General features: G+C 45.2%; 1 long non-coding RNA gene across 2 annotated transcripts in view; it reads right to left on the bottom strand.

Annotated features, from left to right (window-relative positions):
* Positions 1 to 16,987, bottom strand: part of LOC122455722 — a 30,656-nt gene extending 13,669 nt beyond the window's left edge. For both annotated transcript variants that reach the window (XR_006274154.1, XR_006274155.1), the window contains exon 1: positions 16,715 to 16,987. This is a non-coding gene — a long non-coding RNA (uncharacterized LOC122455722). The remainder of the gene's footprint in view (positions 1 to 16,714) is intronic.
* Between the last annotated feature and the right edge of the window lie 739 nt (positions 16,988 to 17,726).

Genomic DNA, 17,726 nt, shown 5'->3' with positions numbered 1-17,726 from the left:
CACATGTGACCAGACCCAAAGTGAGTGTAAAGCAGAGCAGCTCCTTTGGCTGCAATGGATACCGTCAATATCGCTTCAATGGAGCTTGTAGCAACACAAAGACTCACTGATGCAGCACCTCCTGCTGGTCATCTTGGGAATTAGCTCAATTCCAGCTCAGAGTGCCCTCTGCTAGCCAGTGCTCACCTGCCGCTGGCCCTGTGTCCCTCCCGGACCCAAGTGACCCTTTACCTCAGGATACTGCCCCAGCAATAATCCACATTCTGGGTCTCCCCTCCCAGGGGAACCCCCAACCCTCTCACCCACCTTGCCTCAGTGGCTACTGCCAGTTGTCATCTAGCTCCCGCTCACTGGGGGCAAACTGCAGTATGTTATAGCCACTCCTCATTGGCAAGGAGGTTGGACCAACTGCCTCTGTCAAACCCCAGGCTGTACTTTTGCAACCCCAGGCCTTCACCAAGGCCTGCAGCCTGGGGGTTTACCAGGCTGGAGCTCCCCAGCTCCCTTTCTCTATTCACCAGCACTGCTCCAGTTTCAGGTACTGTATTTTCCACAGCAGCTGGGCCTAAGCCATGACCCTCTCCAGGGCTAGAATGAGACTCCCCCAACTCCTAGCTCCCAGCCCTCTTATCAGGGCCAGCTGAGCCCTAATTGAGCTGGCCACACCTGTGGTCAGCAACTCACTCAAGTGCTTTCATTCCTTTTCCCAGCTGAAGCCCTCTCCAGGGCTGCTCTTGCTATTGGCTCCCCAGGGCAGCCCTCTCCCAGGGCTGTTTTAACCTGTTCAGGGCCAGAGCAGGGTCACCATCCTGCTACAGAGCTACACCAGCTGGGGATCTGTCCCATTGACTCAGATGGAGCTATGGCCGATCGACACCAGCTGGGGATCTGGCCCTCTGTGTTCAAATCTTGTGTTGTATTAACTGGTGCATGAGGGAAAGTTGCCGTTCCCAAGGCCAGTTTTTTAACCCTGGCTATATGATGTCAAGTATTAACAGGGCTATTAAACTCACTCTGGGCTTACTCACCAGCCTTCTGTGTTGTTGAATTAATTTGTCAGAACTAGACACAGACAAACACAGACAGGAGAGATGGGAAAGGGGAGAAGAGGAAGAAAGCTCCTCAGATGGTTCACTGGGGAATAAGCAGCTGAGGCTGCTGTCAGTGTAGGCAGGAGGAACAGATCTTTCCCAAGAGAAGTAGAGCCCTGTGATCTGCCAGAGTTCAAGCTGGGGCAAAGTCCAGTGGGTGGAGGAGGAAGTTTCCCCTTTCTCCTGGGGTGGAGCCCCCTCATGCACACACTCTGCATGTCAGGAGTCATGCTGGGGAGCCCTGATGGATTAGGGGTTGAGAAGGAAGGGGAACTGGCCTCTCCACCCACCAGAACCCTGGGTCACTGGAAACTGGCAGGAAATCCCATCCCTAGGGCCTGCTGCCAGCTGTCCTCCCACTGTGGGAAGGGAAGGCCATTTAGGGAGAGACACAATGCCCTGGGGCACATGCTGCTGCTCGGATGCAGCCAGTCCAAAGGGCACATGGGCTGAGGAGAGGCCCAAGTACATGGTCTCTACGAGTCTGCCCTGCACATATGAATCAGCTGCTGCCCAAAGGGGAGGAGATGCCTAAATCTGGGACCAAGGGCCTGAGGTTTGGAGGGTCATCAAGACACTTTGGTGGAGTTTGGTGGAGCTCCTTCCAGCATCTTTCACTGGTAGGTACGTGAGCTAGTTCCTGCTGTTGGTGTTATGGTGGGTGATTGACAGACATGTAACCAATATCTGAATGCATTGTATGGACTGGGATTGGGTGGTTACTGATTGTGTTCTGAGCTGTCGTGATAGCCGGTCTGTTTTGCCGACACATTATTACAAAGTTAGGCACGTACAGGAGCGATGGTGCTAGAGCATGTATCTTGTGTCGGATTCTGTGATGGAAACTCTTATTTGGACATTTCCTCCTGCGAAACTTGTAAGAGTTGTGCAGGGAGGGGTGATGTTTCCATCCTACTTGTACAAAATGTATGCTATGGGATTATCCCAAATTTCTCACCACTCAAGTCATTTCCTTCCCACAAGAAGCATGGTGTGAAATTTTCAGGCTGGGATTTAGAAAGCCACTTAAAGGATTTGGATGCCCAATTCCCCTTAAACATTAAAATAACAACCTATTTTATATCCCAAAAATATATAGCAGTGACCAAATGGGGAATGCTCCTGTGCAGATTGTCACCTGCTCTTCCTCCTACCTGCTCGCTTTAAAACTTTTTTTCCAACCAGTGGTGGCAGTAGTGTGAGCATGAAATATCCATTGTACGCCCCACCCCTCTCAGCCCTGTGAGTCCTGAAGCAGATCTCCTTTTATAGAGAACATTGCCTTCTGTTTTTCTTTCACACACGTACATATTTACAATTAATTAAATGAGAAGTGTCTGGGAAATCTGGATCTTTTCTTCACAAGCTCCTCTGTGGAGGGAGATCTTCCATTCCCATGACTCATGCTTCTGCATCACCCAGAGATTTCCATTTGCCTTTGTTAAATCCGCTGCCTGCCTTTGGTTAGCCTCTAACCATTTTAAACTGAAGTGCAACTGTTTTGGACTAAGCAGTTAGCTGAGGGGATTCGGCCCTCCCAATCAGCACAACTAAAGCATGAAATGAGGACACAGAATGAGAGCGAGCGGGAGAGAGAACTCTGTTACTCTCCCTCCCCCCTAAAAAAAAAGCTTCTGCATTATTATGTTAGGACCACAAATGCTCTATTCTCTCTCTCTCTCTCTCTCTCTCTCTCTCTCACACACACACACACACACACACACACACCCCACTCCCTCCACCCCACTTTCCCTCCTCCTCCACCCACACAGGCAAAGTTCTTGAATCAGCAGATTCTGAGCTCAGGAGCAGTAAAGAGCTATGGAGGGATGGACTCTGATATCATTACAGCCCTACATGGAGCCATTTTCTGTGGCGAATCGGTGAGTTCTACCTGGTTATCTCCTGCCTTGCACATCACTTCCAAATGACATGCTCTCCGCCTAGGCAAAAATGAGAGTTTTTTTCAGAGCTGGGATTTCAATAATATGTGACGAAAGGATGAGATTACTTTCTGAGGTGGGAGAAGGCAAGAGAGGGAGATGAAGAGGAAGTTCTCAGTCCTTTATGGCACATCCTAGGCGAGATTTCTTTGGCTCTGTTACAGAGTCCTTCTTGGGACTCAAGGGATCCAGTGAGAAAGTTTGATTATTTCTTTTGCTCTCCTTATATGCCCTCTCTCCAGTGATGCTGACTAGGAGAAAGGGGCAAACAGCAACCCTTGGGGACACAGTTCTATGGACCAGCCAGAAGGCCATGCCTTCATTATGTGCATCTCAGCTGATCAACTTTTGCAAGCTGTGCAAGTACCAGCCAGTGCAGGTCCAGTTGCAATCTTGATTTCTTTCTTTTCTAATATTGGACTGTTGGCCCAATTGGGAAAAGAGATGGATTGTTCCACATCATAGTACCTTCGTACACATCTACCCAAAAGACCTCTCCATATCAGTGCTCTCAAAATCAGTTGCTCTGGCCTGGGAAATGCATATATACTTATTGGCCCAGATCCTCAGCTGGTATAAATCCACATAGTTCTAGTCAATTCAACTGTATGTGCTTTATAACTAGTGTGAGGCACCCAGATGCTGAGATGTTGGGCATTATTTATAACTAAGGAAATAAATTCTCCCAAAGAAGAGACTGGTTGATTGCTCTGCTAGGAACTTAGACTCACAAAGTCAAAGAAAATGCAAGCTAGGCCCACGCCAAGTGCAGCTTTCTGAGATGAGCCATGCCAGAAAAATCAGAACACTGGTTTGGCTTTCAGGAGATCATAGTACCATTACTTTGTAGTATTAGTGATAGATTCTAGTTTTAGGTTCATTTGCTTATTTTGGATTCTGGCTATAGTAATAAAGAGTATTTCCATATCTGAGCACCTCACCATCTTTAATGGATTTGTCCTCACAACACCTTTGGGAGGTAGGTCAGTGATACTGTCCCCATTTTGCAGATGGGGAAATGAGGCAAACAGTGACTAAGTGGCTTGCCGAAGGTCATATAGGAAGACTGTAGCAGAATAGAGACTTAAATCTAGGTCTCCCAAGTGCTAGGCTGGTGCTTTAACTACTAGACCGTGCTTTGTCTCAATAGTCTTCTAGGACTATTGGGAGAATAAAGGGAAAAGGAAAAGCAAACCCTAGCTGTGTATGACAGATATTTGTACAGTAGGCAAATGCAGCTAGCAGTGCAAGTGGCTGGGTTGTCCATGGAGCCAGAGGTAGTTGGTATGGGCACCTTTCCTATTGTGTTGTCGGTAGTGGGCTTCTGTTGGGGATCTATTGTGGGACATGCCACTGTGAGCATCCCATCCCTACCTACCCCTGCACTCCAGGAAGTTGTCAATATCAGACTAATGAGGCATGTGACTTATGGGTACTAGGTTTGAGGGATGCTAACTTGTGGTAAAAGGCATTGTAATTTTGAGCCCATTTCTGCAGCCCTTACTTACATGGAGTAGCACTTACACATGTAAGCATTCCCACTAAAGTCATTTGAGATGCTTGATGCAGTAACTCAGTGTGAATAAAGGTGGTGGCAGAATCAGTCCTGCTGCATTCTTGAAGGCTATTGTTGTGGAGAGGTACCTGTACCCTCAGAGAGCAGCACTAGCTTCAGCGGCGCTCTGTGTGAGATCAGGGGTCTTCTCCATGTATCATTTTGAAAGACTGGTGCCTTAGAGGTCAAAGTTACAAACAGAAGAGAACTCTGGAGTCCCACTGCTTTTTTGTTTTTTAAATTTCAGTATTTTGCAAACTGGTGACTATTTTCACAAACTTTCACTATTTCCAGAGCACAATCTCATGCAGCATTTACATCAAATGAGGAAAACTTGCTAGTTGGGGCAGGCTTTGTGAATTTTGCTAGCTTTCAGTATGTCACAGAGCTTGCTGCTTCTGAGGGAAAACTTGCACGAATGGACCAGGGACAACAGTAGCCATGAACACTAATCCCACCAGATCATTCATCCTGATTCTTTGCACTTCTATAGAGTGAAAGTGTCACTTGCCCTTAAATTGCCATACAGGGCAGTGAAAGAGTGGGCACTGGAGGGAGCAGACTCGGGGGGCGGGGCGGGGAGGGGAAGGGGAGTTACTGTTTCAGCCCTCCATGCCCCGCAAAGGAGTAAGCAGAGCTTTGGCTGACACAACTAGAGAGGAGTATGTAGCCCAATCTATAGATTATGTATTAATTATATTGATTACTTCAGATTCCCAGTTGTCTCTCTGAGGTTTGACAGGTTCTTGCCCAAGATCAGGCCCAGTATTAAAATTACCATTCAGTTGGGAACCCTGATGTGCACAGTTGCAACACTCACACTTTAGGAACCCTTCTGTTTTTGTAATGGTTTATTAATACATTTAACACAGTCACAAACACTCTAACCCAGCACGGTAGATGAAGATAATACAGAATGTCCATCTGCACATCCATACCTACACCATCCATCACAGAACAACATGAAATGTTAGACATTATCTTCCTCTTCACCATCACCTTCCTCATCACCACCAGTGTCCATCATTCTCTCTCCTCCCCAGGGCTACATCTCTCTCTCTCCTCTTGCCCACAGGCTGGGATACTACTTTTATATGTTTCAGAGTAGCAGCCATGTTAGTCTGTATTTGCAAAAAGAAAAGGAGTACTTGTGGCACCTTAGAGACTAACAAATTTATTAGAGCATAAGCTTTCGTGATGCATCCGATGAAGTGAGCTGTAGCTCACGAAAGCTTATGCTCTAATAAATTTGTTAGTCTCTAAGGTGCCACATGTACTCCTTTTCTTTTTACTTTTATAATATGTTTCACTGATGCCATGATGCCTAATGCATATCCAGTAAGGGTTTCTCCCCTCCTCATTTGTATGTCCTCACCCTACTAATGTTGGGGTGCCCCTTCTCCTACAGGTTAGCATATTAATGATCTCAACTTCTTCTCATATACATCAGTTTGTTGCCATGGCACTCTCGTGGTAAGACATTTGCTGGTGTTTCCATCCTAAAATATCCCAAAGCTGGTGCTAGCTCTTGTTCCTGTGGTTGTCATTATGGACAAAATTCCCCCTCTGTTCCCAGTTTCCTAAAACTTAGGGGTGACTGTTGGGCCATTTATCTGTGCCAAAGTTCATAGGTCTCAAGCCTTATGCTAATGGCTGAAGCAATGTCTTACAGGATACAGACCTGTAGGTTCCCTGCATTACAGCTGAATATAATAAATGCTAAAGCTAGCTCTGTGGGCTATAAGTAGTACTCTATACCTGGTGAGGATTACCTTCCTCCACAAGCAAAGGGGGGACCAGGGAAAAGACTGTGCCCTTGGGATGCCTCTTGGGTAGTGTCCCTTACTCAGGGCAAGATGCAGTGCCTCCGTCTGTCACATAATGCTTTTCACCCGAGGCTCTAGGAAGACTCTTTGCCAGGTGGGCTGAGACCAACACCTTTGCTGTCTGTGCAGTTTGTTCTCCTGTTTGTTTGTTTGGAGAAAGCGGGCAAGCAGATGTACTGGGCCAGGAGGAGTGAGACCTAGAAACCTCCTGAGAGCAGGATGGGATCACCCATTTGTCACAGTGAGTCACCTGCTGTCTATGTCAGGGAACAATCTGACAAAGCGCATCGGATGAAATTTTGCTGGCTTCTGTCTTTAGATAAGGACGCTATCATTGACTCAACATATTTTATGTGTAACACACCAGCCAAAAAGAGTATTCAAGCATCAGGCTTCTTTAAATATCTTTGATGGTATCCAGAAAACCAGTTAACGTTTCTCAGCTCAACGTGGCACATTTTTATGTCCAATCTCCCTTCAGCGTAGGGCCATCACGTCTCATTGTCAATACACAAACCTGCCTGCTAGCCATGTGCATAGGGAGCCAGCCCTTTTCTTTAGACATGGGAACATGTGGCTCGTTCTTCACGCCAGCAGGGGCAAGGAGCGCTGCAATGAGCCGCAGAAAGGGTGCGCCTGCTTGATGCCCCCTGCAACTAGAACCATTTTTGGTGAGATTTTGTTAGCATTATTTGTATTATGGGCACATCTAATGGCTCCCACTGACCTTGCAGCCCCATTGCGGTAGGTGCTGTACAAATACAAAGGGAGAGACAGCTCCTGCCCCAAAGAGCTTACAGTCTAAATAGGCAAAACATAACAAAGGGGGGCTTATCCTCATTTCCCAGATGAGGGTTGGGGCACAGAGAGATGAAGTGACTCGCCCAAAGTCACCCAGAGAGTCTGCACTAACTCAGAGCTCCTGAGTCCCCATTTAGGGCTTAACTACAAACCCAACCTTTTTGCACCATCCTCCTTTCCTGACCTGACATGCCTGGACATGTCAGATGGGCTGGGTATGCCTCCAGTCTGACATCTGAAGGTTCAAACAGCCTTGTTGGTGGGTTTATCACCCAAACCCCTGGGGCTCCAAGGAGAATTCTCCAACTGAGTGGAAGCCAAAGAAAACAAGCTCTGGAGATCTGACCGCACTACTAGGTTGTACTGCTTCACAGTCAGGCATTGCAGCTAACCATTACCAGAGACATTTGCACCTGCAACAGTTCCAAGGGATCACACTCCCTACCCCCATTTTTAAACTGGTGCAGTTTTATCCAACTCCCATTCCATCCTCCACTGCTGAAATGCGCACAGAAGCCCCTCTCCCAATTCCATATTCGATGGCATAGCCTCCATGCCCCTCGGAGGAAGCACATTCAAATATAACTGTACATGCATAGTAACCCAGCAATGGAGCCTGGTTTGTGATCTAAGATAATGCTGATTAAGTGGTCAGATTGAGCCTTCTTGGTCCGTGGCTGTCCAGGTGGAGGAAGGCAGACAGGGCCTACAGTGGAATGTACCTTTAAGAGACTCGGGGGACATTACAGACTAGGTCTTCATGGCCCTGTGCAGTATTAGAGCCAAATCGCTGCCCCTGCTTTCCCCAGAACTCCAGGGTTCCTCCCTGCTTGCACCCCCTAGACTTCTCCAGGCTCCCCAAAGTAGACAGAAAGAGTTGGGGAGGAAGCAGGACCCTGGCCATCAAAACTAGCCACATGCATGGTTTGGTGCCTCTAAGCCACCATGATCCCAGCAGTATTTACAATTTCTCCCCCGCCTGGGGGAGTGCAGTGGGACACCTGCAGTACATGGTGCCCCACACAGCATGGCGTAGATTTGACAGGATTCTCCCCCACCTATCCTGTAGCTCTGGGCGCGGATGTGGTAGATGAGGTAAGGAAACTCACCACCACTTTTCTTTTTTTTTTTTTGGTTGATCAGGTTTATATTTTTAGTCAATCCTGTGCCTGTGAAGGACTCCACTAACCACAAGGGGGCACTGTGAGGGCGCAGAGGCAGTCATAGAATCATAGAATATCAGGGTTTAAAGGGACCTCAGGAGATTTAGTCCAACCCCCTGCTCAAAGCAGGACCAATCCCCAATTTTTGCCCCAGATCCCTAAATGGCCCCCTCAAGGATTGAACTCACAACCCTGGGTTTAGCAGGCCAATGCTCAAACCACTGAGCTATCCCTCCCCCCTAACCCAAGACCAGGTTCTTAATCTTTGCCCTGTTTTCAGAAGACACCGTTTTGCCTCCGAGGGTCCAGAGATGGGCGTCCCCTCGTCCAGGTGAGCAGGTCCTTCAGGGGATGAGGCACTTCCTCTCCCCGTCCCAGTTTCCCCCCCACCACTGACACACAGCTATGGCAGTGATGCCCCTGGGGGTTGGAAAGAGACAAACAGGGGCTTGAGAACCACAAAACATTAAGTTAATAGATTCATAGACTTAAGGCCAGAAGGGACCACTGCGGTCATCTCCTCGGCCTCCTGGGTGGCACAGGCCAGAGAACTGCCCCAAAATAATTCCTAGAATTATTTTAGAAAAACATCCAGTCTTGATTTAAAAATGGTCAGTGATGGAGAATCTGCCACGACACGTGGTAAATTGTTCCAATGGTTAACTACTCTCACTGTTAAAAATGAACACCTTATTTCCAGCCTGAATTAGTCTAGCTTCAACTTCCAGCCATTGGGTCACGTTAAACCTTTCTCTGCTAGACTGAAGAGCCCATTATTAAATATTTGTTCCCCATGTAGGTATTTATAGACTGTGATTAAGTCACGCTTTAAACTTCTCTTTGTGAAGCTAAATAGATTGAGCTCCCTGAGTCTATAACTCTAAGGCAGGTTTTCTAAGCCTTTAATCATTCTCTTGGGTCTTCTCTGAACCCCTCTCCAATTTGTCAGTGTTCTTCTTGAATTGTGGGCACCAGAACTGGACACAGGATTCTGGCCGCGGTCACGTTATTGCCAAATACAAGGTAAAATAACTTCTCTACTCCTACTCGAGATTCCCCTGTTTGTGCATCCCAGTACTGCATTAGGCCTTTCGGTCACAGCTTCACACAGAGAGCTCATGTTCAGCTGACTATCTGCCATGACCTCCAAATCTTTTTCAGAGTCACTGCTTCCCAGGAGAGAGTCCCCCATCCTAAAACTATGGCCTACATTCTTTGTTCCTTTACATTTGGCATTATTAAAATACATATTGTTGGATTGCACCCAGCTTACCAAGCGATCCAGATGGCTCTGTATCAGCAACCTGTCCTCCTCATTATTTACCACTCGCCCAGTCCTTGTGTTATCTGCAAACTTTATCAGAATGTATTCTGGAAAGACATATTAGTGGGTCCATTGTAGTGTAGATTGGGGGTATTTAACAGTAATACATATTTGATATCAAAAAGCCAGATCAGAAAATTGATAGTCACACAAAATAAAAATTAGAATACTTTTATTTCCTGCAACATTTGTTTGTTACTGTGTATATGAAGTGACTAAGGTGTGTGGAGGGGTGGATTTTGTTTTTATAACATAATCTTTGAATTTCAAATCTGAATACTTGCTGTGATTTTCAGTTAGTGATAAACAATTGAACATGAGGCTAATGAAAGAGCTTTTTTTACTGAGAGCAGGGCTTTGGTTTGCTAGATGCTGTGTATACATATCGTAACAGACAGTCCCTGCTGCAAGGAGCTTACAAAACAAATACCCAAGATAGATGAAAAGTGGGGAGGAACAACAGAAATGGAAAGTGACTTATCCAAGGCCACAAAGCAGGTCATTAGCAGGACTTCCTGTGAGACCTTGGGCAAGTCACCTAGCCTCTCTGTGCCTGCATTCCCCATCTGTACAGTGGGGATAACAGCACTGCCCTGCCTCGTAGAGATGTAGGAGGATAAATACATTCTGATTGTAAGATGCTTAGACACTACGGTGATGGGAACCATATAAGTTCTAAGATAGGTAGATGATTTACTGAAGTAGGGCCAAAGAGAGGCTAGGAAGTCAGTTAAACTGTCTAGTCCTTGGGCCCAATTCTTCTCTCACTCACCCCAGTTTTACCAAAGTGTGACTCCACTGAGCTCAACACAGTTACTCCTGGTTTACATCAGTGTCAGGGAGAAGAGAATGAGGTCCATACTTGTTTCCATTTTCCATTCTTATGGGCCAGGTTCTGCTCTCAGGTATGTCTACACTGCAATCCAAGGTGTGACTGTAGCTCAGGTAGACCCATCCACACCTGCTTTACCTGCACTGGACAGTCCCATAGCTTTTCATGGGCAGCTGGGGGTGGAATGAATACTCCCCCACCCTTTGTCCCTCTGTAAGAATCTGGAGCAATCACAGTCTTTGCACTTGGGGTCTGTGGCCTGAGGGAAAGCCTTCCCTGAGCTCTCCCTGGGGCACTGCATGTCACACTGGCTCTTACTCGCGGTGTTGCTAACTCTCAGTCCCATGATAGTTGGTGTTTTCTTAAAGTCCCAGCTCTTGGAGTCCTGTGTTTACATGAGAATCTCATCTTCTGTTTTTTAAAACAAGTAAGTTTCTATGCTTCATACTTATGGGGGCAAAAATACCAAACCCTATGAGTGTGACCCAACTGCACCCTAAAGATTCAAAATCCAGAAGAAAAAGAACCCAATATTTATTAATGATAAAAAAAGTCATGGCTTTTTAAAGCCAATCTCTTTATTTTATTTTGAGGCCCAACTCATGCTTTTTGAACATTTGTGGTTGGCAGTTCCATTCACAGGACAGCACTGCCCGCCTACTACAACTTAGGCCATTGTGATCCGGAACTGTGTGTAGTGTCAGTAGGTCTGGGTGTGTTGCAATGTTGTGATGTTATAATGAATGGTAATAATAATTAACTGAATAATGAATTAATTAATGATGATGGGTAGGTACCAAGAGTCAGTATTTTTCTTTACTGCTAACCCCAGCTAACAAAGGGGTGCAAGGCCTTTTATCTTTGTTTGGTGTGTTTGTTTGTTCCTCGCACGCATGCACACCCCCACCCCAATAGTGGCTAACAATCATCATTCTTTTTCATGCCATTTAAAATGTGTGCTTTTCCCAGGGCAGCCTGTGCTGTGCTGGGAAGGGAGGTAGGTGTATCTAGAGGGGTGGAGTTGGTAAAGGATCCTATTGTAAAGATCAGCAGTTCTCTGTGCTTTTATCCCAGGCAAAGATTACATTTAACTCCCAGGGGCCTTTGCTTCCTCAGATTCTTTTCAGACTGAGTTGCTGTGGCACTGCAGATAGTTTTGGGTGTCCTTTCATTTTTTTTTTTTGACACTATTAAATATATACCCCAGTGAGCCATAAATCAGTGGTTTATCAGAGAATAAATCATATCTGTAATAAGGGACCACTTCTCTCTAATTGGACAGTGCATTAAATTAAACAGATATACCCCCTCAAAGAATACAAAAATGTGTCAGCTAGCCTTCTTTAGTGAATTTTAATTTTAAACCACCTTTTCTTTGGGAGAAAAGCTATTTCCCCCCTCTGTCTAGTAAAATTATATTCTAACTGGAGGATTTGCTGAGTTTTATGGGTTATTGTATTCACACTACTTTATCTTTCTCTCCTACAGTCATGTCACCAGCCTCTTCTCTGGCTTTTTGTATTGGTTTGTGTGGAGATGAGTCTGTTAGTGAATTAAGATTTGTGAGTGCATATACATATGTTGTCTGAACGTATTTATGTATGCATCACTGAGAGTACATGCATGTACATTTGAATGTGGAACAGTGATTTCTATGCCAGAAATTAGATTACCAATGCCATATCAACCAGTATTCCATTTTTATATTGTATCTATATGTGCTATAGACATCCCATAGCTGTCTATACCATATAGCTCAGAGAAAGACAAACCAATCTAGCCACAATAGAAAAGAAGCAGTGTTTGGATACTAAGCTAATATTTACATTAGAAATATCTGTGCTAGAAATGGAAGATAGGTAGAATTATGCAAATGCAGCCCAAATATATATTGAAGAGTCTTGCAAATAAAACATGCCAGGTCACTTTGCAGGTATTCACAAAGCCTTTGATTCATTTATTTGGGGGTTGGTAGAGACTTTATTTTCAAGAATGTTTGCAAAAAGCAATAACATCACTAGTGTATGTTGTTGGTAGAATATTTTCACTGAAAAGTGCTTTCCTGGTCTTTTTGGAAAGCCCATTTTATTATTCATACAACAGTTCTGTTGAGCAGTGACAAACGTTAGTAGATAATTCAAACAGAGAAGGGACTCTTGTCTTTTTTCCAAAGTTTGAGTCATCCAATCAGGGAACCAAAACAATAGTAGGTACTTGGGTGACAAATCACATAGCACAAATCATGAACAGCTAATATCCACTAAGAGGAAGGACTGCTTTGTGATTGGGGCACTAGAATGGGATTGCAAGTCACTTACGGCCTGATTTTCAGAACTGTTAAGCACTCCAGTTCCCACTGATAAACCTGCATCTACCTAAGCTGCTACAGTGCCTCATGGGAGTTGTACTTCTGGTGCCTCATGCCTATTCTCTGCTGTGGACCAGATTCCTGGCCAGGCTACATCTCCCACAATGCACCATGACCATAGGCATCAACTCCATGGGTGCTCCAGGGCTGGAGCACCCATGGGGAAAAATTAGTGGGTGCTCTGCACCCACTGGCAGCCAAGCTCCCCTTACCCCCTGCCCCACCTCCTCCTCCTCCCTCTCCCTGAGCACGCTGCGTCCCCACTCCTCTGCCTACCTCCCAGCACTTCCCACCCAGCTGCTGCCAAAGCTGTTCGGCAGCATTAGCATGCTCCGGGGGGGGGGGCGCGGAGGAAAGCGGGAAAATGGTACGCATAGGGAAGAAGGCAGGGAAGAGGCGGGGCCGGGGCGGGGATTTAGGGAAGGGGTTGGAATAGGGGCAGGGACTTTGGGGAAGGGGTTGGAATGGGGGCGTGGCCTCATGGAAGGGGTGGAGTGGGGGCGGGGTCAGGGGTTGAGCACCCAGAAGAAAGGGGATGTCGGTGCCTATGACCATGACCAAGGGGTTCCCATGATGCACTATGATGATTGAGATGTAGAGGAGACAATTCATTATGGGAGATGAAATCTGGTCAGGAACCTGACCCACAAAATGGAATGGGGGTATGAACCTGCAAATTACAGCTCCTGTGTGGTATGGTTGCAGCACAGACATACGCAGATTCATGTCAATCTGAAATAAAACATTTACATTTGCTAATGGCAAAATCTACAGATTCTGGCAAAAATGATAGAATCATGGAACTGGAAGGAACCTTGAGAGGTCATCTAGTCCAGTCCCCTGCACTCGTGGCAGGACTAATTATCTAGACCATCCCTGACAGGTGTTTGTCTAACCTGCTCTTAAAAATCTCCAATGATGGAAATTCCACAACTTCCCTAGGCAATTTATTCCAGTGCTTAACAACCCTGACAATTAGGAAGTTTTTCCTAATGTCCAACCTAAACTGCCCTTGCTGCAATTTAAGCCCATTGCTTCTTGTCCTATCCTCAGAGGTTACGAAAAAACAATTTTTCTTCCTCCTCCTCCTTGTAGCAACCTTTTATGTACATGAAAAATGTTATCATGTCCCCTCTCAGTCATCTTTCTTCCAGACTAAACAAACCCAATTTTTTCCATCTTCCCTCATAGGTCATGTTTTCTAGACCTTTAATAATTTTTGTTGCTCTTCTCTGGTCTCTCTCCAGTTTGTCCATATCCTTCCTGAAATGTGGTGCCCAGGACTGGACACAATACTCCATTAGAGGCCTAATCAGCACAAAGTAGAGCAGAAGAATTACTTCTCGTGTCTTGCTTACAACACTCCTACTAATAAGTCTCAGAATGATGTTCACTTTTTTGGCAACAGTGTTACACTGTTTACTCATATTTAGCTTGTGGTCCACTATGATCCCCAGATTCCTTTCTGCAGTACTCCTTCCTAGGCAGTCATTTCCCATTTTGTATGTGTGCAACTGATTGTTCCTTCCTAAGTGGAGTACTTTGCATTTATACTAATTGAATTTCATCCTGTTTACTTCAGACCATTTCTCCAGTTTGTCCAGATCATTTCGAATTTTAATCCTATCCTCCAGAGCACTTGCAACCCCTCCCAGCTTGGTATCATTCACAAACTGTATAAGTGTACTCTGTATGCCATTATCTAAATCAACATTTTCCCATAGAGAATTTTGTGGAAACCATATTTTTGATCAAAAAACACTTAGATGGAAAATTCCCAACAAGCTCTAATGAATATGTATAACCCCTAGCACACTGGTGCCCTGTCTTTGTGGAGTCCTCTAAGTGTTACCCTCCTATAAAATAATATCCATTTCATGAAGAATCTGTAGTTAATCTTGTTGTCAAAAAATGTGGAATAATCACTTTTGTAAGTATCATGATTGGGTTGTTAACAACTGGTGAAAAGAATACACAGTTACAATGAACACATTGTTGGTACCAAGCTCTAAAGAATTACAATTCATCTGATAAACTGTGCCTAAAACATTGGACAGTCTATTATTGTATTCAGAAATATCTAATCTTTTTGTGAATCCTAAATTATTTGTGTCAATAATACCCTCTAGCAAGGAGTTCCACTGGTTAATGAACCATAATAATAATAATAATAATGTTGATCTCTAGCTTCCATTATCTATTAGATCATGCAGTCCATTTTCATGCCAATGTGGGGCTGTTTTAATTGAGTATAGTGTTAAAAGCCACAAACAATGCCACTCTCAGACTTCCCTTTGGAAGGAGCAGCTATTCCACAGACTAGTACATAGCACTGGGCCACATTATGTCGTCCTGCAAGGACAAAGGGAGTGCAGGCTCACTCCAGCTGCAACTAGCTTCTGACAAATCTTTTAAACTCAGCCACTCTGAATGTTCCTGGCCTTAAAGATGCTGTACTCAATATCAGTCCAGGCCTTAAAGCTCCCTTCACCTCTCTCCTCTCTTGTTAAATTTCAAATGATAAATTTAGTCTTTATGGGAGGTCTGCAATTCAGTATTGGCCGAAGAAGCTTGTCAAGAAGAGCAGTTGTCAATTGCTCCTCCTAAACAGAGCCTACCAGAACAGAATATTTTTCTGTCTTGTGTTATTACAGATGGACCCTGTCAGCTAGCATTGCACCCAGCATGTGACCAGTCCAGCTTGCTCAAGAGCTTATAAGCAAAGAGAAAATTACTGCCCCCTCCCTCCATCCCCCAAGAGTCATGGTAAAGATACTTCCAGAATTTGATAGGACTGATTGAAACTGCAGTTAACATATTTCTGTCTGAGCCACCCCAGAACCTTGCTCCAGAAGTCACACAGCCCAATTTCTCTTTCAGTGTCTTGGTATAGGCTTGGCAACCACAACTAAATTCAAGCCAGACTTTTCATTCCATATTTAAATCCCAAGGCAGGGCCATCATGTGGCCCCCTCCCCAAATATTAAGAACAGAAGATGAGCTTGGCAGCATGTCTGCAAAGCTAAAACATCTGGGCTCTCAGATACCAAGGACCCACACACTATTTAGGAGTTCATTCAGTAAATCAATACCAGCATCTAGAACTCTGTCCTGATGCAAAAAGGCAACCAGTGCAAATCACAGACTACTTGTGTTTTGGCATGTGGCCTGAAGCCCTAGAGAGTAAGCTTACTATTGACACCTGTTGGTGAATAGAGGGAAGAGCGGCCCAGAGCTGCTTAAAAAGGCCATTGGGGGAAGGAGCTTTCTGCTGCCATCTGTTGGCAAATGGATCAAGCCCTATTTCCATTTCTGTGATGCGGCAGTTTGGGGCATTTTGGTTACATGACAGCTAAGTTTTGAGTCTGGGGCAATAAAATGCTATTATCCCTGTTTGGGACTGAAAGGACAAGAGAATTACACTGAATGTGGCTGAGACGAAGTGTCACCCGCACTCTGACCACAGTGAAGCACAGTTGGGTCAGGGATTTGCAATAGGATAGTGAGTCCTTGTCTTTTGCTGGGAATCTCTCCTTTTAGTAAGTATTCTGTTTGGAGGTTCCTATTGGTCACTGATCACTATCTGAAGATCTAGCACAGAGGCAGGTTCAAGACAGATATGTTAAGAAGGGGTATGAGGTGAGGTAACACCAAAGTGATAGACAGCAGTAGCACTGAAGTGGTTTGGACTGTAGCTGCAGCCAGTTACCTGATGGACTCTAGCATTGGCCTCCCTACCCAGCAATGAAAGCTGAACTCCTTTCTGCTGGGTCCCGTGGTAAAGCCACTGAGCAGCCCAGGCGGCCCTTACCTTAGGGACTAGAGACTGACCTGCCAGGATCCTTGAACTCCAACCCCGGACAACAAGTCAGTGGGGAGATGTGGTGGCAGGGAAGTAGCTAGAACACATCAGCTACTTACAGCTGCATGAGGAGGACTGAGGTTAAATATTGATTGATTAATTCCTGGCTTTCCCAAGTTTATTCAGTTCTCCCTCCACTCCTGCAAGTTCTCTTTGTTTAAACCCCTGGACTTAGTGCTTAAGGGTGGGGAAATATTGCCTATCAAAGGTACCTAGTTATAGTTTCCAAGATTTCTGGGTGGAATCTTGAGTTGATGTTGCTTAAATTTTCAGTAGGAACCTCTAGATAATTGAACCCAGCCCTGTTTGCAGCTGACAACACTTGGCAAAAAGGTTACAGATGCTCTCAATGTGAAACTGCACTTATCATGCAGGCAGCCACTTTCTGCATTTTCTGGAGCTTTCAAGACATATCCTCACATGAATATATTAGAATATTCAAAAAAGGATGAATAACTGTAAGTCCTCATCCAACAGAAGGTCTCATCCACTTTGGCAAACACAACTGGAAAGTGTTCTTTCTTACAGCTGCTTTCTAGGAATTCAATAGTAGCCCAGGATCAAGCAAGACTCCTAGTTGCCAGGCACCAATGGTAATTGAACATGCTCAGTCAGGCTTGCAGAGATAAGCCCTGCTTTGCCCCAATTTGCTACCATAATTTCCATCCTGCATGCAGTGCATCCCAGCCAGCCTACATTCAAACCACAGACTCTGTGTTACCCACCAGCCTGCTCCATGATGGGATAAAAAGAAAAGGAGTGCTCGTGGCACCTTAGAGACTAACAAATTTATTTGAGCATAAGCTTTCGTGAGCTACAGCTCATTTCATCGGATGCATTTCGATGGGATAGTTTTGGTTATGCAGCCAAAATTGCACTGGCCTTGTTTTGCAACCATATCGTATTGTAAACTCCATTCTCCCCCACTGAGTGTCTTCCAGCATTATAGCTTCCAACATTT

Source organism: Dermochelys coriacea, chromosome 9 (assembly GCF_009764565.3).
Source record: "Dermochelys coriacea isolate rDerCor1 chromosome 9, rDerCor1.pri.v4, whole genome shotgun sequence".
Classification (NCBI taxonomy): domain Eukaryota; kingdom Metazoa; phylum Chordata; order Testudines; family Dermochelyidae; genus Dermochelys; species Dermochelys coriacea.
Note: the sequence above shows the minus strand (reverse complement) of the source record. Positions and strands in the feature narration are given on the sequence as shown.